This window comes from Bacillus rossius, chromosome 13, assembly GCF_032445375.1.
Source record: "Bacillus rossius redtenbacheri isolate Brsri chromosome 13, Brsri_v3, whole genome shotgun sequence".
Taxonomy (NCBI): Eukaryota; Metazoa; Arthropoda; class Insecta; order Phasmatodea; family Bacillidae; genus Bacillus; species Bacillus rossius.
In genome coordinates, this window is record NC_086340.1 from 39,123,160 (window position 1) to 39,149,560 (window position 26,401).

Genomic DNA, 26,401 nt, shown 5'->3' on the forward strand with positions numbered 1-26,401 from the left:
AAATGTGTAAATAAAAATCTCAACACCGTACTCTTTTTGGATATTAAATATTAACCATGAAAGTAAAATAAATTGCCAATAATTTAATTTAAAATTTTTACACGCTTTATATTAGCTTCACCTGTATGTTTGTATGTTTGTAACCGACTCCTTTGGGTGCGATTTTGACCCACTTTAAACAGCCAGATTTCATTCAAACTTTGTAGATTTATAGAGAACTGATGACAATACCCTAATTTGATTAGATTATTCCATTATTTAATTTTCAAAATAAGAATTTTGTCAATTTATATAATTTCACAATATTTAGTAGGCTTTGTTTATATCGCGCCAAAGACAAACTGAAAGAAAAGAGTTCGCACATTGTAAAGAAAACCATTTCGCTCATGTGCGAACTCTTTTCTTTCTGTTTGTCTTTGGCGCGATATAAACAAAGCCTACTAAATATTGTGACATTCAATTTAATTAAAAGTGAGAGTAGGTTATGATTATTGTGAATAATATACTTTCTTGAATAGAATATTATCTATATTTGTAAAAATATAAAGAAAAAAACCTGAAATAAGGGCTTTAAATGTTGTTTCTTTCGTTAAATAGAGAAACACAAATATGTCTTTGTTTCATTTTACCAATTAACCAAGAGTGAAACATTGTTATTATATATCTCTTTGTGAAGTTCAACACGTGTAAATATCATTTACATAATTAAAATAGTAACGTGTTCATCCAAGCACATAACATCTATAGCTTGAAAACATTTCGGATCACACCTCTTCAGATATGGCCAACTGAAACACAAGCCAAAAAGCAAAAGAAATATGAGTTTGACAGTAAAAGCGTTGCTTGGTTCACAAAACAGCACTCTAACATGTGGTTGCTGAACATCACGCGTTCTTGCGTAGTTGTTAAGCCAGGCTTGTAAAACTGATTTCACAATTTAAAAAATTGGTTGTCCATAAAGTCGGTTTACGGGCGATAGTTTAACGTGACAACGTCATAACAAATCAATAAATCATTGATGAAATGATTGCATACTTTTATAAATAAAATTGAATCATTTTTACTGAATTATCACTATTTGGTATAGATACAAAGAAGGAGTGAAATGAAATATACAATTTAATTGATAATTTTTTTTATTTACACTCATTAATTTATTACTTTAACGAACAGATTATTTTTACTATAACGTTTGTACATGTTTGCTATTTAACTTCTTCCAATCTGTGTTATTCTGTTAAGGATAGGACGATGATAGGAAAAGTAGGAAACGAATGGGAGTGTTTCAAGTTTAATTTGCCTCGAAAAACTCAAATCGATGGTTGTTCCAATCGAGTGGAAGAGAGATAGATGCGGCGCAAGCGTACAATGTGCGTAACGAGACAAAGCGTAACGGGACATTGTGCGTAACGGGACAATTAGTCATCCTTTTTCTTGCGTGCAGCCGGCGTCCATCGATTTATTAGACGTTGTCACGTCAAAACACGAGTGAGCACTCAGCAGGCCATGTGCCAAGTCGGTTCACAATTGAAATATTACTGTCACTTTCCGACAATGAAATTTTGCGTTGTATCCAACATCTGTTGGTAGTGTTTGTTAGTAACTATAATAACTACTAAAATAATTATCCCGTGATATCTTACAGGCCGTTTTAGAACAGTGTCTCAAAATAAATTATTTTGGGTTATGTAAAACTCTTTTTTTAACAATTATAACCAAGAAAAAAATTTCTTTTGTTTCTTTTATTTATACAAACATAAACAGTTCTTAAGTCTCGCCAAAATTGCATTATAGGGTAAGGTTGCCTTATTCCGTGATAAGTTATTTCTAATGAATTTACTGAACTACTTGGGAGACTATATAGGTGTAACAATTTTTTTATATAAAGTTTATTTGACAGCCAGTTAACACATGCTGTAGTATATAATTTATATAACCTCAGTTCAACATAATAATTTTCTAAAATTAACACAGCATGGATTCCTAACTCCGTGATAGGTGCCTTTATTCCGTGATAGTGGTATCCTAATTCCGTGATACATTGAAAAAATATATAAAACACATCCAAGAAATGCAATTCTGTCACAATTGTGTCCCAAGTACTATTTACACACAAAAATTAATATTTAGTACAAAATACATGCTCCAAATAAAGTGTTACAAGTCTAACACAGTGATCGTATTTCTACAACACTAGTCACTACATTTCTGCCAGATGTTACAAACATAAGTCCGGTTTCATCGCAATTCCAAATTCTATGAGGCGAATCCAAAAGATCGTGTTCAAGCAGCACTTTCTCTGGAGAATTGTAATATTCCTGTATTAACACAGGATTGACACATGATGCACGATAACTAGATAAGTTTTCAGGTCGCCTGAGAGTGAAGTTGAACCTTTTAACGTTTCAACCCCCTATACCGCTTTATTTTCCGCAGATTCTTTAACTGCATTAAACCTTTCAGCTTACCAGTGTTTTTTTGGCTATTTCATACGCGAGTTTCCTGATTTCAAAAACAGTCAATCCGAAACCAATGACCCCCATACGTTCAACATACTTAGCAAGTTTACATTCTACATCAAATAATTCAAGCACGAATGGTACACCAACTTACACCACATCGAGATTAAAATCACTCCTCCCATCAAGATGTTCATTGGCCCTCATAACGTTTTCTTTAAATGTCGACCACGGCACTTTATAGTGCTTGGACGCCTTCTAGACTGTCCACTCTTCCTGAAGAACTTTTCTGACAGCTAGTTGCAGGGCTTGTTTTAGCACTTCGACCTCCTACTTCCAGACGATCAACAGGTTTTACCATTTTCTTTGCCCATTGTTGAACGAGGACTACCTACTGAAATAAACACATTATCGGGCTGTAAAATAAGAAACTTACTGTAAAGCAACTAAAACAAAATTATTATTATTATAATAAAACTAAAAACAGCTAAACTGAAGGATATATTTTGGACACGACTGATATCAAGTGTCTTTAATTGATGAACAGTCTGTAGTTTGAGAATGATAAATGAAATATTCTGTTCTACATTAAAAAAATATATATATTTACATGTTTCAAGAAAAAACAGGCACTGATTAAACATACTTCAACAATGAAATAATTTTGTTACTCCCATGCTTTAGTTTGTGCTTCCAAATTATTTGCCCAAAAACGAAATAAAAAAGAGAAACGGGAAAGCAAATACATATTTTTAAAACGAGCCCTCTACAATAATCTACACATACTTTTTACACTTAAACATTGAAAATTAAATCCTTAAAAGCGTAAGGCAGTTATATGTATATTTAAGTTTTCATTACAAAATTCACTCTACTGTTGTATAAATGATGAGTATAATTGCTTCATAGTACCCACTCTTCAAACAACTGTGCACCATATGAAAAAAAAAACGCGCGAACGAAGAGCCGCCTCTTCCCTACGAAAGAGAACATCGCGAGCTATATTTTGAGATCTGGCCCAACTATCTACTGCTACTCGCTTGATCTTGAGAGACAAAACAAAAAAATATCACGGAATAAGGGATATCACGGAAATAGGCAACCTTACCCTACTCATCACTCATTGGCTGTTGCACCATGTGTCCGTAACATAAATATAATATACTAGCTGCAGTACCCGGCGTTGCCCGGGCTTAACACAGGGTGATATATTGTCCGCAATTTAAAGCAAAATGGTTAGCCTATATGACAGTGTGGTGGACATAGAGAAATGACACACAATTTATGTTCGTATGTCTATGACCTATGATCTTCTGTTCACCCATGGCGATCGGTTGAACGGTTTAGAAGTTGATGCGCTGCAGCGCCATCTAGCGGCAAGTTACAAAAAAAATGGATGGTATAAAAACCTTCTAAATGAAAAAACACTTCGATGTGCCAACTTTCATGGCGATCGGTCAAACAGTGTCCGAGTTTATTGACGTCATACATACATACATACATGCATACCAACATCCAATTATATATGTACATACGTATATATACGTATATATATATAATTTACAATTTCAAACCCAGACTTAAGGCCCTGTCACATAGTCAAATATGTCTCTAGCATAGGTATATTTTACTATAGAGTTGGAAAGATAATAGCTATTGGACGGAAAATACTTTCAAACCTTCCAACATGTTGTGTCAAATAAAGTTGGAGGTATTATCTTTGAAAGATTTGTGCAATGGGAGTGCAATACCTGATGTAAGCTTTTGGACTTACGCCATTGCTAAGCATATGTATGGGTTCAATATTTTTGTGCTGTCATCATTTGTGGTTTTTTTTTTTCGTTCTCTTAGTCCATTTTTCTTCGTTTTACTTCGTTTGTTGACCATATTCCTGTTATGGAATATTATATGGTGTTTATATTCTGTTGACAGCAGCAATTTTTTGCTTAATTTGTGTTTTTGTCTTTTGGGATTTTTGTAGTTTTTATCTACAGACATACATGTGCTTAGCAATGGCGTATGTCCAAAAGCTTACATCAAGTCAAAGTTGGAGGTTTTATGACGTCAACGACAACGTCACTGGCGCAGCCATGGTTGTTTTTACAAGTCGGATGAGTTGAGTTTCTGTAAGATATTTTGCATACAGGACAGGTTCTTAGATATGTTGGATGTTGGGTGCGAACAGCCATTCAAAATCGTGCCTATCGAAAACGGAAATGACGTCCGTTTCCTTCGCAACGAATATTTAAAGTGGCGAAGAACACATTGAAAATTAGTAGAGACCAAAGAAATTCGCGAATTTATTTCGCGATAGGCTAAAATACAAATAGTTATACCTCAGTGCTGCCTCTGCTATTGGCTCGCAACTCACCTGGATGACTCTGAGCCAATGAGAAACACCCAACCAAAGCTTTATCGAATCACAGGCTGCTACGCTTGGACGTCTCACAAGACAGCAGCCAATGAGTGGGTGGCATTTGACCGAGTGTACGTAGAACTATGGAGTTCATCCTAGAGGTCATTGAACCCGCGAATTTTTCCGGTCCCTAGTAATTAGAGGTAATAAAACTGAAATAAATTAAATAATGATAAGATGAATGTCGTACGCGAAATAATTTAGTGTGTAAAAAAGGAAATTTCTTTTCTATAACTTATAAAATATATACCTAGGTATTATTATTGTCAGTTAAATTGTGTTTAAAAATTTTATAAATGCACAAATAATAGCATACACAGGCACAGAAATTCCTTTAAGCAGAGCGAAACGTTATTTAATTTTAAAATGAGATTAAAATTATAAAGTTTGAGATCGCTCAGATCAAAAATAAACTTTGATAATGTGACATGATTTAAACCTTTTTTTAGGTTATTTGTCGATACATATTTTATTGATAATACTGGAAGCCATTTTCAGTCCAATACTATTACTCCAGCTCTATTGGCAAATATAGTTAGAGACAAATATTTGATGGTGTAACCAGGAACGTAGTAAAAAGGGGGAGGGGGGGGGGGGTTCATTGCTGTACGAAACAACCCTCCCCTCCCCCCGCCTTTTCCACTATTTAAGATAAAAATCTAACAAGCGAAGACAGAATAAGTAAATTACAGCAATTTAGCTACATAAGTTTACAAAGAAATTATTTGGGAAGGTTTATTGTAATCCTTAGTGGGCAAGATACACACCCACTATACCTTGTACACAGAGCGGTAGGAATTTTTTTTTTTTTGTCCTCTGTAGTCTAAATTTAATACTGGTTTGCAATCGTGTCTCTGTAAGTATCTCTTTCATAAAAAAAACTTGACGTGTGTTTCAAGTATTTAATGACGTTAAAACATGTATGTATTTATGACTTTTTTTTTTGGCGGAATCAACCAGCAATTGTTTCGAGAATAAAATTTTTAAAAACAATTAACTAAAATTGTTCAGTTTTCATTTCTCAAGCAAAATCATTACTGGAAAATTATTGATGTAAACGTTTGAGTTCCAAAAAGTGCACTGCGTATTTACTGAGATTTCATTGTGACGTTCAATTCCCTTTTTAAAATGCAACCATAAAGGAAACTTAGTCATTAAACTTAGTCCTTCACTGGCTGCGGGCGGCGATGCGACAGGCCGTAAGGTTGGTAATCGCGTGCGGCCGGGCTGGTCACGTCATTCCCGCGGTCTCCGCCAGAGAGCGCGACGTGTGAGCTGGCCGCAGTCCACGGAGCAGCTGCGACTGCCATCTAGCGGCCGGCGCCAGAACTGCCGCTGACCACTGGCCTGCCTCGCGCGCGGCCGGCGCTGGACGGCAAGCCTTCTTTTCACAGACGAGCGAGCTAAACTCCCGATCGTGCATCTTCGGTTTTTTTTTGTTCATCGTAAATAAATATTGGCGGTGTCGATAAAAGGGAAAGACCATAAACAAGGCAACGGTATTTATTTGTACGCCACCATAATCTTTTTCGGTTGCCGTGTGTCCGTGAATGTTTACTTTGGAGAACTCATGATAACTAATGGTCAATCAGGTTAGGTTAGCTACATTATAAATACTTTAAAAAATTGTGGACGGTTGATTTGGTTAGGATTGCTACATTAAAGATACTGTGAAATCATGTAAACGGTTTCCTAGCGCTGGATAGCTACACATTAAAACGTTATTTGCTAAGCAACCATAAAATTATTTTACAGTATTTTTAATGTAGCTATACTTACCTAATATAACCAACCATCCACAATGTTTTAAAGTATTTATTATATTTATAATGTAGCTGACCTATCCTAATCGACCGCAAAATTTAATGCCACTCCGGTTTATACAGTGAGATAAAACGGCGTATGACGTATGAGTAAGCTACATCCCAAATAAATACACCTGTTGTGGTACGGAAAAAAAAAGCGAGCATATACTTCGGGGAAAATCGGGTGTGGCTCTCTCGTCTGTGAAATGAAGGCTTCCCATGTTGCTAGGTGGACCACTGAGGGAGGGGGGTTTAATGACTAAATACCAAAAAAAATCAATTAATATTAAATACCACTGAAGTGCAATATCTATCTTAGTAGCACTAAAACAAGATTTATGATTAACTAAATTTAAAAATAATTGTGTTTGTACCACCGTACCAACACGTTAGGTACTATCAAATTCAAAATCCTAGGTAATTATCTGTTTTTTTTTGGGGGGGGGGTGTAACAATTACTTTAGGTTTAAGGGCGGGGGGGGGGGGGGGGTTGCCATCACAAATAGGGGAATGGTTATCTCTGCCCCAATGACACACCCACAGGGTAAGTATCATGCGTGTTACGCCATGGATTGATAAGGTTGTTCCAACACATAAATAAAAAAAATAAGCACAAAATCTACAAACCATTTTTTACCAGTTGAAATTAAATGCCCCTAAAGTGCATTATTTCGCTTAGTTTTTTAGTGTTATATTTGCACTGAAACACGATTTTCATAAGTTAATTTTAACAAATTTCCTGGGTTAGGACCAATTTACCACCTGGTAAGACAATATAAAATTAAAGATTCTAGGTATTTATCTGTTTTATTTTTTTTTGGGAGGGGAGTGGGGGGGGGGGGGGAATTGCAACGAATTTGGTTTAAGGTGTGAGGTAATTGGCACCCCTGCCACAATGACACGTAAACGGAAACGGATCACGTAAACGGAGACGGATATCGGAAAATTTCACCATCGCGTCTGTTGCTTTCACAATCCGCATAAACACAACGGATGGCAGCCAGTGAGTTTGAATTTCACGGTTACCAAATATTAATTGGATCAAAAATATATACTACGCTTCGAGATCATATCACGGGGAAAAAATTACATAATGCAAAAATAACCTGAGAGAGTACGATATTAGTAGAACACTATATACGCTTGTACTTGAAACAATTTTTTAACGTATTTAGAACATAATCAAACATGGTTATCACCACAGCCAAGTCCTCGGCTGCTATTGGTCGCACGGAGTCATGCAAACGGAAGAGCTCCGCATTGCCGAGCGGATACGTACAGGTAAGTCTCCGCACGAGAGACATTGTTGAGCGGGCATAGACTTTGCAGAGCTGAGGGATCTGGGCTTTTTACTATTACTAGAGACCGGAAAAATTCGCGGATTCATTTTGCGGTAGGCTAGACTCCAAACTCGTTCAACTTCATTCTGATTCAGTGATCGGACCACTGTTTACCTGGAGGTCTCTAAGCCAGTGAAAAACCTTCATCAAAAGAAGAATCAAATCACAAGCATCCCAGGTAACGCGTGTCACGAGTCATTATCCAATGAGCAGGTGCAATTTGTTCTAGTACATAGAGGATCGTGGAGTCTATCCTAGAGGTCATTGAAACCGCGAATTTTTCCAGTCTCTAGCTATTAGGCCTACCTACTTATTTTACTTTGGGCAGGAGAATGAAAAATGTACTATAGGTTTTTGGAAATCAATTGCCAAGAAATAATTGTAATACTACAAGAAAGATATTTGTAACTTCCGTACAACATGTGGCTATGGTTAGTTTTGCATATACATATATGAAATTCGTTTTTTTTTCGAGATAATACTGAGTACTTCTTCCGAAAATTGGCACATAATATTATATTTTAGTTGATGTTTTATAAAATCATAATATATTTAAACTATGGAAAGATAATAGAACATTCAAATATTGGACTTTATTTTTTTTTAAGTGAAACTTCTAATGCGAATTCCAACAAGGTTGCGTTAAACGTTTAACGCTACCATAGGAAAAGATCTGTTGCGTTAAACGTTCAACGCTCCTGGGGAGGGGGAATAGAAAGAGACAGAGCGAGAGTGAATGCGTGGCACTCGAACGCATGCGCGTAGTATACCTGTTACAGGCCAGCGCGAGCGTTAGCAACGAGTAGCGTCCAATATTCCAACGCAAGAGGGAGAGAGAAATAAAGATACACAAAGGTAGAAAGTAGGAGAGAGAAAGAGAGTGAGTCGGTAGATCCCAAGCATATGCGCGTGGTATTCTTGCTATGCAGCGAAGTAAACAGTGAAGTTTCACTTCTTCCGCGTGGAGGGATTCCACGCACTATTTTTTAATGATTATTTATGTGCTCAGTTAATATTGGAAAGCTATTCGGGGAACGGTACTGTACCTATTGAAAGTACTGGGACAACGAAAAGCATAAATGCCCGGGAGTAGTATATAATGGCCTATCTGGGGACTGGCTTCTACTGCCTTGGAACCTACATCTCCGATGATGTTACGGAGGCCATCTTGTATGACTTTGTCCTTGACCTATGACCTTGACCCATACCTTGACCCCGGAGGCCATAATGGATCCACCATTTTGTTTTCTTCCGCCATCTTGGTTTCTAGAATATTCCGCCATCTTGGAATGCTATAACTTTCTGCCATAAAATGCCCCAATCTCTAATGTTGCATTTTTCGTTACGGCCAACATCTTGAAATTCCGTAAATATCATACGATTTAAATGAAAATTGTTTTAAATTATAAAAAATTAAATTCGAAAAATTTTAATATAAAAACATCCGTCATTTAGAAAACCGTCCGCCAAATTGAAAAACCGTAATTATTATCCAATTATAATGGAAAAAAATTTCAAATAATAAAATTTTAATAAAATTATGACAAGGTTCTCTGTTTGATCCGGTGAGTACAGTCGATTAAAAATGGCAACAAATCCTTCCTCCATGGAAGCCACCGGCAGAACAACATCCCACCATTGTTGCCAAGACATATTACGTCAGCTAGCATGACGTCATGGCGGCCATTTTGTTTTCGTCAGCTAGAGTCCGCTGCCTATATTGTTTTCGTCTGCTGGTGTGTGCTAATACCATATTAGTTTAATTTTCATCCGCCAGAGTCAAGTATTGATTTATTGCAAGGGTGGCCACCACCTTGAAATTCTCTAATTATTAACCTAGAAATTCGGGAAAAAAAATCCAACAAATTATCAAAAAAATCGTGTTAAAATAATGATTGATTACAAAAATTTTGTTTCAATATTTCACTCATGCAAAAAAAAAATTAATTAAAATTACGAAAACAATTACAAGTTTGAGAAATAAAACACATCTACCTATTTTAACAAATAAAAAAAAATATTTATTTCATAATTTCTACAAATACAAAAATCAAACAAATCCCTAGCGTTTAACGATTTCTGCATCTGCCACCCACGTTTTGAAGCGAGGTAGAAAGCCCCACTTCTTGGCATACGATCGTCCATGCTTCATTTCAGATTCTTCTCCGCCAAATACATGTCGGAATACATCGTGGGCTGAATCTACTTGGCAAAGAAGCCTATTGGTACAAATATTACTTAGATGTAGAAGGTCCTATGCTGCGATTCGCGAACGTGGCTCAAACGGAAAATTTCGGCACCCCAATTCGGAGTGAAACCTTTCTCGAAGACGCCTTTCTGCTTGGAGATTCGCAGAGTGTCACCGACGTTAGTTTTAGGATTTCATGGATCTTTCTTCTTTGTGTTCGAAAACACTGTTCGAAGCATGGTGATCGTCCTTTTTGTATTTTGGCTTTATTTTGGTGGTAGAAAACACAGTGGAATTTTATTCGCTTATTAAATTTGGCAAGATATCAAGCCTCTTGTAATTTCCGTTAGCCGTGAACTGTCGCCCCAATTTGGTGCGCAAAGTTATGTTAAACCTTTCAATTTTTTCTAAAAATGAGAACTTTTCCCTCGAAATTGAAACATTTATAGGATTTTTTTTTTGGGAAATCGAGTTATTTTTTAAGGAATTTCGAAGGTCAAGGTCATCCAAATGGCCGCCATGACGCCAAGGCGGTCGGTCAGTGAACCGCTCTTTGCTCCTGACACCGGCACCAGTACCAGAACATACCAACATATACTACTAAAAACAGAAAAAAAGGCTTACATAACAAAATCATAGACACACTGAAATAGCAGGGAAGTTATAATGAGACCATTAGTGTCATCAGGTTGTAATCAAATACAAAATTTGAAACAACTTCTAGATTAAGACTTAATGTACAATTAATAAATTGAACAAAAAATGGAAACAAATTCGCCATTAAGAAAACAAATAATGTAATAAATTTATCAAATTCAGCACATGCCACACAACAGCAGTGGCATCAAGATGCCTGAATACAAATTATTCCATCGTCTGACTCCATGATAGTGAATCTTAAGGTTCTCACAGTTTTACAGCACCATCCACCCTAAAAATACGTCAATACTCCATGCTTGTCTTCTCTAAAGACTCCTATGTCGACTAAACCTTGGGGATCCATTAGTTAGTAAAATATCTAAAATTTTGCTTTGAAATGAACATTCTGTATGTCACTTATGCGTGGCCGCTATCAACTGTACAGAAACCAAGTCCAATTCCACCTGACACGGTTGTATTCAAAAGGAAAACGCTAGGACAAGTGTCATTTTAAGGCTCTTTATTACTTTTATTAAGGACTATTTATAAATGTTTAACTTTATACCTGCCTTGCATTTTTTTTCCCGCCAATATTTTTAAAATATATTTACTTATTTAATATCATGGGCGCAATTGATGACAAAAATCGAAGATTAGTGCACTTTTTTTTGCACTTATGATATCACACTTAGTGAATATCAGTTGAAATGTTGGTGTAAGCATCGAGTTGAAATTGTTGAAATATAGCGCTTGAATGAAAGTAATGAAGAAAAAATAATAATGTGTTATCATGATTCAGATACACTTTATAATACGAAAACTGAATCACGAAATTTAACGTGGAATTCTTTAAAATAATGACGAGCGTTATCAGTTTACGTATGTTGTGTTTTCAACTTCATTTATTGACGCAAATCACATGTAGTTTCCGCACCCACCGTAGGACAGAAAATTTTAAACTTTGTAACGAAACGGCTCCGGTATCAGCGAAGAAGACATGAAAAAAAAAACTCTAAACCTTGGCTTTGGACATGATTTTCGACAAGGAATTTTTTTAAATCAAGATGCTGCCCATCTCGTTAAAACATTTACTAAACTGTTAATGCTACACAGTTTTCCCTTTGGCTTTGTGAACTTTGGTTCCGCGCCGGCCTGCCACAGATGATGGCAGCACCGTCTGTTTCACTTCCGTCGCGTTCACGGGGATCACTCGTGTACCGAGAGACACGTCAACATGGCGCGTGGTTCCGGGCGATGGTTTCTTCGCTCGGGTACACGACGAGTCTTCCGCGCCGCGGCTGAAGACGTCATCCGGTCCCTCCCGCAGCTCATGAGTAGTGTGGGGGGGGGGGGGGGAAGCAGATGGCCATCGCCTGACCTCCGCTGCAAGAAGCCGCTCCCGTGGGTCCTTCATGTCTGCCCCCCTTCCCCCTTCCCATCCACCGCCACACCCCAACCCCTCATCGCACCATTGGTGCGGGGCGCGGAACACAGACCAGCTCCGTGCTTTGAAACGTTACGCAAACGTGAAACATTTATTTCAGACATGCAAGTTTGTGTGTGTGTATGGGTCGCCTATACATTTTGTGTGACATGTTAACCAGCGTAATATGTATGGTTTACGAAAAATTTATTTTATTGTAAATGACAGTTTTTGTTCTTGTTTATATAGGCTATATTTGTTAATTTTCTATTTATATATTTTTTTTTCTCTGTAAGAAATTAGACAAAAACTTAGGAGAACATATTGAAAAAAAAATAATTATAATTTTTTCCCGTTATTTTACAAGTCATTTTTTAAAGTGATAATTTCTTTGTTTTTATATTTAATTTTTATTTGTATTTTTGTTTAAATCTCTGTTTAAGTGGAAGACAAGGCGGTGTCCACGCTTTAACTTCGCCGCTTGTAATAAAATAAGACCAATAAATACGTCGCTGCTGGTTCACATTGCACGTAGAAGAGAAAAACCCGAAGAACGAACAGAGAAACTTTAATGCAGGAACACTCGGAAAACAAGCTCTTGTTGCAACTTTCTCGTCGTTGATAGCCCTCTGTGCTAGAAATTGCATAAAATGTATGGATTTTTCAAAGAAGAAATTAACTCAAGTAAACGGATAGTTCTTCGTATTTTCAAATAACTTAATCTTCGTGGAAATAATACCGTATTTCAACTTTCTAGTTGTATGTTTTGTTCTAAAAATATATATATATATATACACACAATCTTGGACAAAAAGAGAGTTCTTATTGTAGACTTACCAGTTTTGGAATGTTTTGACGTGACAACGTCTGATAAATCGATGAACGCCGGCTGCACGCACGAAAAAGTGTCCCGTTACGCACATTGTCCCGTTACGCTGTGTCCCGTTGCACTCATTGTACGCTTGCGCCGCATCTATCTTTCTTCCACTCCATTAGAACAACCATCTATTTGACTTTTTCGAGGCACATTAAACTTGAAACACTCCCATTCGTTTCCTACTTTTCCTATCATCGTCCTATCCCTAACAGAATAACACAGATTGGAAGAAGTTAAATAGCAAACATGTATAAAAGTTATAGTTAAAATAATCTCTTCGTTAAAGTAATAAACATATTTGAATTAATGAGTGCAAATAAAAGTAAATTTATCAATTGTATTGTAGATTTCATTTCACTCCTTCTTTGTATCCATACAAAATAGTGATAATTCAATAAAAATTATTCTATTTAATTCATAAAATTATGCAATCATTTCATCAATGTTTTGTTATGACGTCACAAACTATCGTCCGTGAACCGACTTTACAGACAACCAATTTTTTTTATAACATAACAATAACATTCATTTGTATTCATATTTCAAAGCAACGCACCCGGTACCCATAACTTCAAGAAGATAGCAGTTAATTTGCGATGATCCCCGGATAATTTGTAACTATCGTTCATCGGTTAATTTTTGGCTTGTTTTCTCTGTGTTTGTGTATACAACCTTACCTATTGTCTCAACTATGAAACTACGAAGAGACGTCGCGGGCGTAAGGAGAACGTTTACAGAATTAGTCACAATTTGGTCATTACAAAACAATAAGTTGAAAAAGTTTTGTGCGACTTATAATATAAAGCGATTCTCGTGTGTTGCAAACGCCTTTCGAAAGTGGAGCTATAAAAAAAATTATTGAAAATATTTGAGATGAACACCTAGTGTCTATGGAGAATGTTTAATTAAACAATTTATATAAACAGTGCAGAAAAATTATTTCATTGAAATAATTGGTAATAATACATTTTTTTTTCGTACGAGAACGATGCTAAGCAATCCATCTGTTGAACATTCTCTATTATTGAAAAAAATTTGGTTGTCTGTAAAGTCGGATTATGGAAGATAGTTTAACGTGAAAACGTCATAAAAAACATTGATACAATGATTGCATATTTTTATGAATAAAACTGAATCATTTTTATTGAATTATCACTATTTTGTATGGATACAAAGAAGGAGTGAAATTAAATCTACAATTTAATTGATAAATTTACTTTTATTTGCACTCATTAATTCAAATGTGTTTATTACTTTAACGAACAGATTATTTTTACTATCACTTTTATACAGGTTTGCTATTTAACTTCTTCCAATCTGTGATATTCTGTTAAGGATAGGTCGATGATAGGAAAAGTAGGAAACGAATTGGAGTGTTTCAAGTTTAATTTGCCTCGAAAAAGTCAAATCGATGGTTGTTCCAATCGAGTGGAAGAGAGATAGATGCGGCTTAAGCGTACAATGAGCGTAACGGGACAAAGCGTAACGGGACAAATAGTCATCCTTTACCGTGCGTGCAGCCGGCGTTCATCGTTTTATTAGACATTGTCACGTCTAATTATATAGTTTTTAGCTGCAACTTAACAGGTGTGAACCAGCCTTCGGAAGTACTTGAGAACGTAAGTCGTGTATATGTTTTTTGACGTGATAACGTCTAATAAATCGATGAACGCCGGCTGCACGCACGAAAAAGTGCCCCACTACGGATGTCCCACTACGGATGTGCCCAATTTGCTCATTGTACGCATGCGTGGCATCTCTCTTCATGTTCATTGTACGCATGCGTGGAATCTCTCTTCCACTCGATTGGAATAACCATCGATTTTACTTTTCAATCATATTTTAGTCGTTTGAATTATTAATATTATGTAATTTAACGATCGTCTACCGATTTTCAGCACAATCGGTATGGTTATTTAAAAGTAATGTTGAATATTCAAATACGTTTTGGACCAACAATGGTGTTTTACAGTTACACATAATAATTCAAATTACACCCGGGATCTTTTGCACAATGTTTTAAAAAATATTGTAACACATTATAAATAAGTTTGGTGTATTTGGGATGCTTATTTGTTATAAAATCGTGTTATAAAAACCAAATAATATTATTCTCCTACCGTGAACAAAAATTTTAAAAATATTTATGTACCGTCTGAAACTTGTCTGTTTCAGTTATGGCCTCGTGGTCTTGCGGTCTGAATAACTAACTCTGAAATCATCGTTTGTGGGTTCGAATCCCAGCTGCTACGAAATTAATTTTTGTACTTGTAAAAATAAATACTTCGCACGCAACATTTCAGAAGTAAAAAATATATTTTAATTAATGAATGCAAATAAAAGTAAATTTATTAATTAAATTGTACATTTCATTTCACTCCTTTGTATGCATACAAAATAGTGATAATTCAATAAAAATGATTCAATTTTATTCATAAAATTATGCAGAGGTAGATTTTATCATACAAAAGTTATAAAAATTTAAAAAAAAATTCAGTCCTCAAAGAATTTAATATTTTAAATGCTTGAATGGTATGGTTGCAAAAAAAATATGGATCAGTCTCAGGCCGAATATGATATTTCCTTTTCTTCTGGATCAATAATTTCAACAATGTTTTGTTATGACGTTGTCACGTTAAACTATCGTCCGTAAACCGACTTTACAGACAACCAATTTTTTTTTTTTTTCAAATTACCTTTCTGTCGCGTGGTGCTCTCCGAAGTTGGTCCCTCGTGTTCGACTCGCTCCGCACCGGGACAGACCGCGCGAGGCTGGAGTAGCAACTCGACGCACCCCTGACGCCGGTTGGTGAACGAGCGGTGCGTCACCTGGTGATCGGGTTGTCACCCCGGGGTAGAGCTGGTCGCGTGCGTCAGGAGCCCACTGCAGGGCCTGGCAGCGCGCCGTCAGAGCGCAGTGACCACGGGGGGAGGAACCCAAATTACCGAGACTGAGACCTAGTTTTTTGAAGTAGTTGTGGGCCCGTCCGCTAGTTTTCATAATATATTGCTCACATAACTACATTCATTTATTCGGAGAAGTAATGTATAAGTAGGGGCAGGCATTTATCGCGAAAAGATCTGAACACCTATTAGACTGCAACAAGGTATACCGGCACCAGCGGTTTCTTCCTTGTGATTGGCGGCCGTCTGCGAGATAAGTCGTTGCCTTAAGGGGCCCGCCTACCTGGTCACACAGACGGTGTGCAGAGCTTCAGGAAAAACAACGCGATTTCAAAACTACTCAAGATATCCGAGTGGGGCCTATTTACGAATAGCATTTAAGAGTTCGCTGAGGACCGAAAAGTACTTTTAATTTCGGATTAAGTTTTTAAACTGTATTTTTAGAAGCGTTAAAATGCCTAAAACGCGTGTTTTCAGAGTAATTTTTAGGCATAAAACAATCAGTACAGATTCTTGAAAGTACTTAAGGGGCTTGCATAACACCTTTATCTTCATTTCTCCGCCATATAATGTTACGGTCACCGCTCAAATTTCACAGTTATCTTGTGACGACGAGACGAATGCGCGCCAGTTCAGAGACTTGCGCTTAGAGGCTATACCGCGCTGGAAGCACCAGCGAGCGTCGCGCTTATCATCCCGCCTCACTAACACACATACACCCCTGACGAGGCGGGCCCCTTAATGGACCGAGCCACTCAGGACGCGTTTGCTTCCGCACTGAATCACTGGGATTGGTGTTGTTACAATCGATATGTACCTGGGAGAAACTCACCAAATTACGAAACACAGACGATGGTACAGTGTTTTAACTTTTATCTAGTCTCGAAATCTTTTCGCGAAATCTGCATGCCCCTATGTATAAGCTATAATCAGGCAAACAAACCAGAGAAAATTCACTCTATTTAGTTAGCCACTAATTTTTTGGTGTGTAATACAATGAGTTTTTGCACCTCCTACTCCTTCATTTATTACATGACGGTTTATTACAAAACAGCATTAAGTATTTTCGCATCGATTAAATTAGTTTTGCGCCGCCAAGGAGACCAAAAAAACGTATTACCTAAAAAATCCTTGTAAGAGAACCTCTATTCCAAATTTTCAATTGCTAGTAGTTATGGGCTCGCCCAACAGATAGCGACACATGTCGCGTGAAACATGGTTTCAGTTTCCACTGTGTGTCGCACTTCTTTATTTCCCTCCTTGTTCTGTAGCAGTAATCATCCGCCGCGCATCAGTGATTAGCGTGTGTGGTACATACATATTGCTAGATGATGAAGAAGAAGAAAACCTAGGTTCACCCGGGTTAACGTAACACTATCAAAAAAAATTATTAATCCGGCGATCGCCTTTTAGCACGTGAATAACAGAGGAAAGCAATTTACAAAATTTGTACCTACGGATTATGCTCCATGTGCGTTCTTTCCTAATATAAAGGTGTTTATGTACTCCCTCGTCTATTTTTTTCCAGCCGAGAAAATAAATAAAAAAATTCAAGCTGCTGTAGCTTTGTGTCGAATCCGTACTTTCGTGTTTTTAATATGTATGCATTATCTATTGGGTGGCTTCTTTGGTGATTTACGTTCCTCAGCAGGACGATGATGTCCGGGGGGGGGGGGGGGATGGGTGTTGAGGGGGGGGGGGGGGGGGGGGGACTGGTGTGACGCCCGGCAACTGCAAAGCGACCAGCGCTTGAACTCTTGGCGATCCCGTGAATTCCGCTCTGCCCCCCCCCCCCCTCTTCACTGCCTTCCTCACTGGACCGCGCGGCTCTCGCGAACACGGGCAGCACACCGCCGCGATCAAGATTTGATACCGGTGGCGAGGCGGACGGTGCAGGCAGGACTGCGCGACACGTGAGCGAGTGTAACATGTGGCCTCGGCAACTGGCTTGAAAATACACTTACAACATAGAAACTCGGACACGACATTTGACATAGAATTCCTTAAAATAATGTCGAGAGTGATAAATATAGAGGAAAACATTTTTTTTAGTACATTTATTGACTGCAAATCACACGTACTGTCCACACCCACCACTATAATTCGTTTTCCATAGCCATATATATAAATATCTATATATATATAGGTACACATCTATATATGTATAGTAAAACGGCTCCGATAAAAGCGGGGAAAAAAAATACTTGAGGAAATACTAAATCCTGACTCTGAACCTAATTTTTTAAAAAAGGGAACTTTATTATACTGCCAATCTTGTTAAAATTCATTAAAAAGTTATTACTTTCAAGTTTCCCTTTGGCTTTGTAAACTTTTGGTTTCGCGTCATCCGTCACAGATGGCAGCACCGTTACATGCAAATTCCGTTCCATTCACTGTATTATTTCCACGAAATGACGTATACCGAGAACTAAGGTGATAAACGAAAAAAAAAAAAAAAAAAGCGCTACAAGTGAAACTTCACAGGTAGAAGGTTAGGAAGTGTGTAGGGTACGAAAACATATTCAACACGTTTACAAGTGTACATGAGATTTTACGGGTATGCGAGTCATCGGGCGTTTCTGCTACCATCTGTGTTTTCTGCAAGTAATCTGTTAGCTAATAACGTAGTGTGACATGGATTAGGGATTCAGGCACGTTTTATTTAAAATTTTGTTATCTTAAATATTTTTGGAAATTTGTTTTCTTACTCCTATATCTTTACTACCAGTCCCTAAGCCTCTGATCTCAGAGGCGAGCTGATTTTTTTTTGCCAGCCTAATGCTAGGTTAGCAGTCTGGCTGATATTTCTCCCGCCTATAGGCACGTCGGAGGCCGGTAACTTAATTTCTCCGCATGACTAAATTTGCCTACAGCAGCTCGTGGAGCAGTTCTGAGCCCTGCTAACTCTGTCACGAATCGGGATAAGGTTCACTGGCAGCAAGACACGACGGGAGGATCCCGTGGGCCTTGCGTCCCACAGACCATGCGTTTTTTGAAGCCACCTCCCTCCTGCTCACCCACCCTTTCTTCTCTGAATTGAAGCCAGGAGCGATGACCGCTTGTGAACTATTACAGTTAAGTTTTACAGTAGGCTACACAGCTTCACACTGGAGGTTGACAGTTCTAAACAAACACGAGGAAAATACTTCAAAGAGTCTTGGGTCGACTGTACTCGCTCTTGAGCTGGAGTCACAACCACACGACAGACACGACACGACAGGACCGACACGCTCGGTGGCCAATGAACGTCAGCACGACGATATATTCGCCTCCACGGCCCGCAAGACGTAGTTCGTATTTTTTAATTTCGTCGTGTCGTGCCGCACGACGGAAAGAATAAACGGATACCTTACAGAACTAAACTTTAAAAAAATAGCTGTTTGGTAATTCTTTATGCTGAAAAAACGAATTTCGTTTTACGTTTGGGTACACATTCGCATTTGTAGTGTTACTCAAGCGGTTTATTAATCTCCTTTTGACGTGACGTCTAATAAATCGATGAACGCCGTCTGCACGCACGAAAAAGTATCCCGTTACGCACATTGTTCCGTTACGCTCTGTCCCGTTACGCTCATTGTACGCTTGCGCCACATCTATCTGTCTTCCACTCGATTGAAACAACCATCGATTTGAATTTTTCGAGGCACATTAAACTTGAAACACTCCCATTCGTTTCCTTCTTTTTTTTCCTATCATCGTCCTATTCTTAACAGAATAACACATTTTGGAAGAAGTTAAATAGCAAACATGTGTAAGGCCGGTATTCCACTATAAAATATTTTATAAAACATCTTTTATAAAACTTATTTGACCAAGATTCTTTTATAGTGTAATAGGTCATATTTTATAAATTATATCTTTTATAAAATTTATTTTATAAAATGTAATAGGTTGGCATTACATTTTATAAAAGAATTTGATTGTTTACATCAATTCATGGTAGTAAATTTTAAAAATGTCCACTAAGCCCTCAAATAAGTACATTTGGAGTCTAGAAACGACAAAAATGTTGATTGCTGAGTATGAATGTAATGAAATGCTGTACAGTGCAAAGCACGAAGATTACAAAAATAATTGTGATTAAGGTTAAGAATTAATATATACATAGAAGCCAAAAGAAAATTAAATCTTTTTAGTATAAAAAATGGGGGGGGGGGGGGGGCCATCATGACCTCTAGCAACGGGGCCCACAGAATGATGTGGGGGGCCTGTCATCCATAGTAATGTTTTCTTTAAACAATTCAATGTGGTTAATAAGTTTAACTGTTTAATGAACACTTAATACACTACAAACAATCAAATGCTATGCAATTACTGACTACTTCTTTGACAACAATCTTTTATGTAGTGTACTTGACAGCCAAGAACTTTTCTAAAATAAGCACTCATCAAATATTTTATTAAAATATGGAAAATATATTTTATAAAAGATGTTTTATAAAATATTTTACAGTGGAATACCGGCCTAAAAGTTATAGTTAAAATAATCTGTTCGTTAAAGTAATAAACATATTTGAATTAATGAGTGCAAATAAAAGTAAATTTATCAATTAAATTGTAGATTTCATTTCAGTCCTTCTTTGTATCTATACAAAATAGTGATAATTCAATAAAAATTATTCAATTTTATTCATAAAAGTATGCTATCATTTATCAATGTTTTGTTATGACGTCACATTAAACTATCGTCCGTAAACTAACTTTACAGACAACCAATTTTTTTTAATTCTTCGCCAAGCTAACAGCGAAATTGTTTTATTTTGTTTCTTTTTAACTTATCTATATCTTGCTTCCTTGTTTCTAAAATATGCTTTATCCCACATAGTTTCAGAAATGACTAAATTTCACACATATTGTTATGAACTCCAACTATCAACATGAAATAAAAAGCCAACGTTGTTTTAGCGCATTCTATACTCCATTTTACTGACGCATTTGGCATGGAAAAGCATTGTGACTTCAGGTTTAGCGTTGTCGTTTTTCTTTGTCTCGCTTTTTTTCTTTTTTGCGCTGTGATGACGTCATCGTCTTGATTTACCCTGCAGGATGTAAATAGTTCTACTTGAAAATATTTAATCCCTAAATTCGACGGCTCGTTTGAAATCAGAACGGTGAAGAATGCAAGTTACGTAGCGGACAAAGCTGGCAGCAGTACGTGGCCGATAAAGTGAGATGTGTCTGATGGAGTCGGCCTCCGTAGCGCAGTTGGCAACGCACCAGTTCTCGGTGCGGGGGCTCTGGGTTCGAATCCCGCACAAGACCTGGATGTAGTTTCTGTTGTCCTAATCGTCTCTTTGGTGCTTACCCATACACCAACAATTACAACTACAATCACACAACGAATCGGGTTTACATAAAAAATAACACATTAAAAAAATTCCCAGATTCATTTCGCGAACGGCTATAATTCAAAGACATGCATTTTCAACCTGATTTTGCTAATGGCTCACTGTGAATTTGGTCGACTCTGGGCCAATGAGACACCCCTCAACCAAAGAAGTATCGAATCACAAGCAAAACAAATGAGACGACTCACAAAAGCAGCAACCGATGAACTGGAGTTATCAGATGTTATCCGGGTATACAAGAGAACTGAGTAGACTGGTGGGCTTCTGGGAATGGTTGGCCAGCAGTTGCAACCGAAACAACTGTACAAAATGTATTCAAAGGTAGTTACACGTGAAAAGTTTACCTTAACGTTATGTAAAATAGCAACGTGCATCGGCCGGGAATCGAACCCGGGCCGCCCGCGTGGCAGGCGAGCATTCTACCACTGAACCACCGATGCCTTATAAAAATACTTGTTATTATTTAGTATTATCATCATTAAATTTAATAGTTAGATTACAAACAATCTACGTGACGAACAGAGACTTACATCACCGGAGGCAATTACAATAAAAATTGGTTGTCTCTAAAGTCGGTTTACGGACGATAGTTTAACGTGACGTCATAACAAAACATTGATGAAATTATTGCATACTTTTATGAATAAAATTTAATCATTTTATTGAATTATCACTATTTTGTATGTATACAAAGAAGGAATGAAATGAAATCTACAATTTAATTGATAAATTTACTTTTATTTGCACTCATTAATTCAAATATGTTTATTACTTTAACTAAAAGATTATTTTAACTATAACTTTTATACATGTTTGCTATTTAACTTCAAGATCGTCGAGAATGTTTTACGCTTTTTCGCAATTACACATTTAACGACGAAGTTTGTTCGTCGTGAAAATAAACGTAGAATTTAATAAAAATGCCCTTGCAGTTAATAAAATAAGTATTAGTACGTTTAAGAAAGAATTTCGGGTTTAATCTCCAACCCAGACGATCGTGGTGCGCTGGGGCCGAGATTACAATTCTTTGAGAATATTTTACGTTTTTATGTCTTCCAGTGCTCAAAATGATATGCAATTGTGGCCCCGGGCACGAAATTGTATTTATAATTAATAAATAACGCCCCACGTGATAAACAAAGGAAAATATGTATTAACGAGTGCCTGTTTGTCGCGGAAGGGGATATATAGCACGATTCGTTCGGTTCGCGTCCGTCACCGTAGATGGCAGTACCGCAGGGGAATAATATTATTTCGTTTTGATAATAAGATTTTATAACAAATACGTATCCTAAATACACCGAACGTATTTATAATGTGTTACAATATTTTTTAAAACATTGTGCAAAAGATCCCGGGTGTAATTAGAATTATTATGTGTAACTGTAAAACACCATTGTTCGTACAAAAACGTATTTGAAAATTCAACATTACTTTTAAATAACCGTACCGATTGTGCTGAAAATCGGTGGACGATCGTTAAATTACATAATAATAATTCAAACGACGAAAACATGATTGAAAAGTCAAATCGATGGTTGTTCCAATTATTGAGTGGAAGAGAGATGCTGCGCAAGCGTACAATGAGCGTAACTGGACACATCGTAGTGGGACAATGTGCGCTACGGGACACTTTTTCGTGCGTGCAGCCGGCGTTCATCGATTTATTAGACGTTGTTACGTCAAAAAGGGGGGAAGAAATGCTTGGGTCAATAGTGAATGTCATACTTGTCAGTGTGTTGCCCATCTAAAAAAAAAGTGGTAAGACAATGGACTTTCATATCAGGGTATCCGGGTTTGAATCTCTGCCCGGCTATTCTGTGTCTACCTGAAATTACATACTTCAGACGATGGTTCGTTATTAGTATCCATCACGGATTCCTTACCCATTTTTAAATTTTCTACGTCATTCTTATTACTTGGCTGTCAACGAAATTTCATGGTAGGATATAATTAATATAAAAATAAATGCCCAAATTTTAATGCCAGAAGTCTTATTTATTCTATGAATATGACTAAGAAACTCAATTCTATGTTAAATTATTCTAAAACAACGTTTTGTATTCGTCATGTTGCCAGCTTAAAGGATAAGTACATGGTAGCTGAATTTTGGGCAGATTGCAACAAAAACTACGAAAGGATAGAAGTGAGTAAAATATTATAAACATCTGCGAAAAAAAAAGTATCCACTACCCTTTCAAACAGTTATATATCCTAAATAATATTAAAACTTAACATCGTTAGAACTATAAAATATAGGAAATAATACATATTTAAAGGCAAAAGACCGACTGTTAGGTATCGGGAAAAATATTATTGTTACACGAATACAAAGAACTCTTAATTCATTACTGGTTGCTGAATTATTTCGAGGTTGGATATTGCATAGCAACCAACTTCAATAGACAGCATCGTAGTCCATATCTATTGTCGGCTTCATGGATTTGCTATTCCAACGATGGATGAAAGAACATACAAGCACAAATTAAAAGTTTTTTTTTAATTTTATTTCATTTTTTTCCCCCGTCTTTATTTACTGAGGTTATTTCATGTATGGAGATATCACACACACACACACCACCACAAAAGGGACTTATAATGAGGAAATGGAGAAAACATGGGAGTGACGTCTATGCCTCTCCTTTCACACTCTGCGATCGAATCGGTAATCAAAAACAAATATCTCTCGTCGCACTGCCACCAGTCGTTCTCGCACGAGTTGCGGGCTGCCGACCCTCCAGGCGAGCGTTCACCGTATCAGCCTGATAAGTTCTCCATCAGAGTCACTATATCGTGTCACGGGTTGCTGCTCTTCCAGGCGAGCACTGGGAACATGCAAACATCACGCCGCAACTTTATATCAGATTCTTAACTATCTACAATTTTTAACTTCTTTGACGCGTAAAATCTTTAAGCTCTTGGTATGTACGGCATTTAGTGGCAGTAACTTCGTGATTGGAATTGAAGTCGCTTGGTACGGAAATGTGTAACCTCGGTGCTGCCATCTGTTACGGATGGCGCGAACCAAAGTTCGCAAAGCCAAAGGGTATATTTTCATAATAATAGCTGTTAAGTTAATTTTAACAACGTGAGCAGTATTTTAATAAAATTCCTTGTGAAAAATCAATCCAAAAGCCAAGTTTAGTATTTTTTTCAAGTATTTTTCTTGTTTAGTGGAGCCGTTAAATTATAGAGATTAAAAATTATGTCTACTTATCAAACGATTCGATGGTTGACGTAGCTGCTTCAGCAGCGGATTCTAGTGGCGGGTGCGGAAACTACGTGTTATTCGCGTCCCGAAATATAGTTTAAAATACTGTTTGGGTATATTTATCATGCTCGACATTATTATAAAGAATTCTACGCTAACTAACGTTCCCGTGTTTGGTATTATAAATGTGTATTCAAAATGAGAAAACATGAATTTCGCTCGTTGCCGATGTTATATGTTACACATCATTGGCGAATACTAAGATTTGCTCACATTTTTTTTCTTAACAATCAAGAATTTTTTCCAGTAAGGTTAGATTGGAGGTAAGGTTTTATTGTATCCTTAAAGTTTCATTTTATATGTCATAAAGTTGCATCCTCTTTTAGTTGGTTAGCAATTTTTACGGGTGAGGGGTACTGGCTGCCCTTATAGTCCCTGGTTGGTTGGTGAAAGATAAATTTGAGGGATCCTAATCTCCTTCCGATATCTAAATACAACTGGAATGTAACGGGATTTCAACCCAATCTCTCGTCATACAAGATAAACATGTTAGTGACGACATTACGGAAATATTTGTTGTCAATATTATCTTCATATATATGATAAGAGAGTATATTATTTTTCAAGCTTTTTAATTACTTTTATTACGAATCTCATTTTAAATTAACTTTAAATTATTTTTAAATTAATTAATTTTAAATTATTTAGAATAATTAAAATGTAAATATGGAAAGAAAAAAGTATTTCTTAGATATTTTTAAATAATTTCATCTAGTTTTAATAAACAGTCGAATTAATTATATTATTTGAATACCTGCATGCGCATTAAATTAGGTGAAAATATATTAAAAAATATAAACATTTTTGTATTATATTACAATATATGGATCTGATTTAAATTAATATTAATAAGGCAACACATATTTTGTCTGCTATTTCTCCGTAAATTGTAATTAATTAATTATTTCACCCACTACCACGAGGGCCTTCCAACGCAACACTCAGCATATTTTGAACATACACAGGGCCACGTACAGTACAATTTTTACTGAAAAAATATTGGAAATATATTTTAACCCAACAGGCTGTTAAAGAAATATTCTCGTTACTCAATTCATATTCGAGGCAAATACGAGTATATCACTATCTTGTCTTAACCATTATACCTCCGTGTTATATATGTCTAACACCACAAATAATATATGTACTTTTTCTCCAATCAGTGTAACGGTTCCTATAGTGGTAATACTCCGCACACTTTACACTTACAATATAACCAAAGGTCTTTGAACAAAAAAATTCCTTTAGCATCCAGCAACTCATTACCAAAAATTTGTCTACACGCAGTTGCAAAAATTTACTACACTGTAATTATTTTTGTATATGTAACAAAAATTTAAATGTAAAATTATAAATTTTTGTAAATTTGTGAACTTACATGAAACAACTTTATCGCTAGACTATAGTGTTCGCAGTAATAACGGGTTCGGATTCTTACCCGGCTATTTTTGCTTTGTGTTGTCCTAGTATCTCCAAATAATTAAAGTTATTAGTAAACCGTTCGCTCTATAGCTTTCCAGTACTAACTGCCCACAGTAAAAAGCATAATTAAACAAAATCTGGTTCAATTATTGAATATTATATTATCTTTTACATGGTTTAAAAAATTGTGCTTTAATGAAACCACAAATATAAAATATTATTGCCTAATTTTAGTAAAAAAAATATTAAGTTTTATCTCGGAAACGTATTTCAAATATGCAAAAATGAACACAGCCATGTCTTTCCCGC

At 36.6% G+C, this 26,401-nt stretch overlaps 1 non-coding gene across 1 annotated transcript; it reads right to left on the minus strand.

Annotated features, from left to right (window-relative positions):
- Positions 1-21,768: 21,768 nt before the first annotated feature.
- Positions 21,769-21,839, minus strand: Trnag-gcc (transfer RNA glycine (anticodon GCC)). Its single transcript has one exon. It is a non-coding gene; the product is annotated as a tRNA-Gly (tRNA).
- Positions 21,840-26,401: the final 4,562 nt, after the last annotated feature.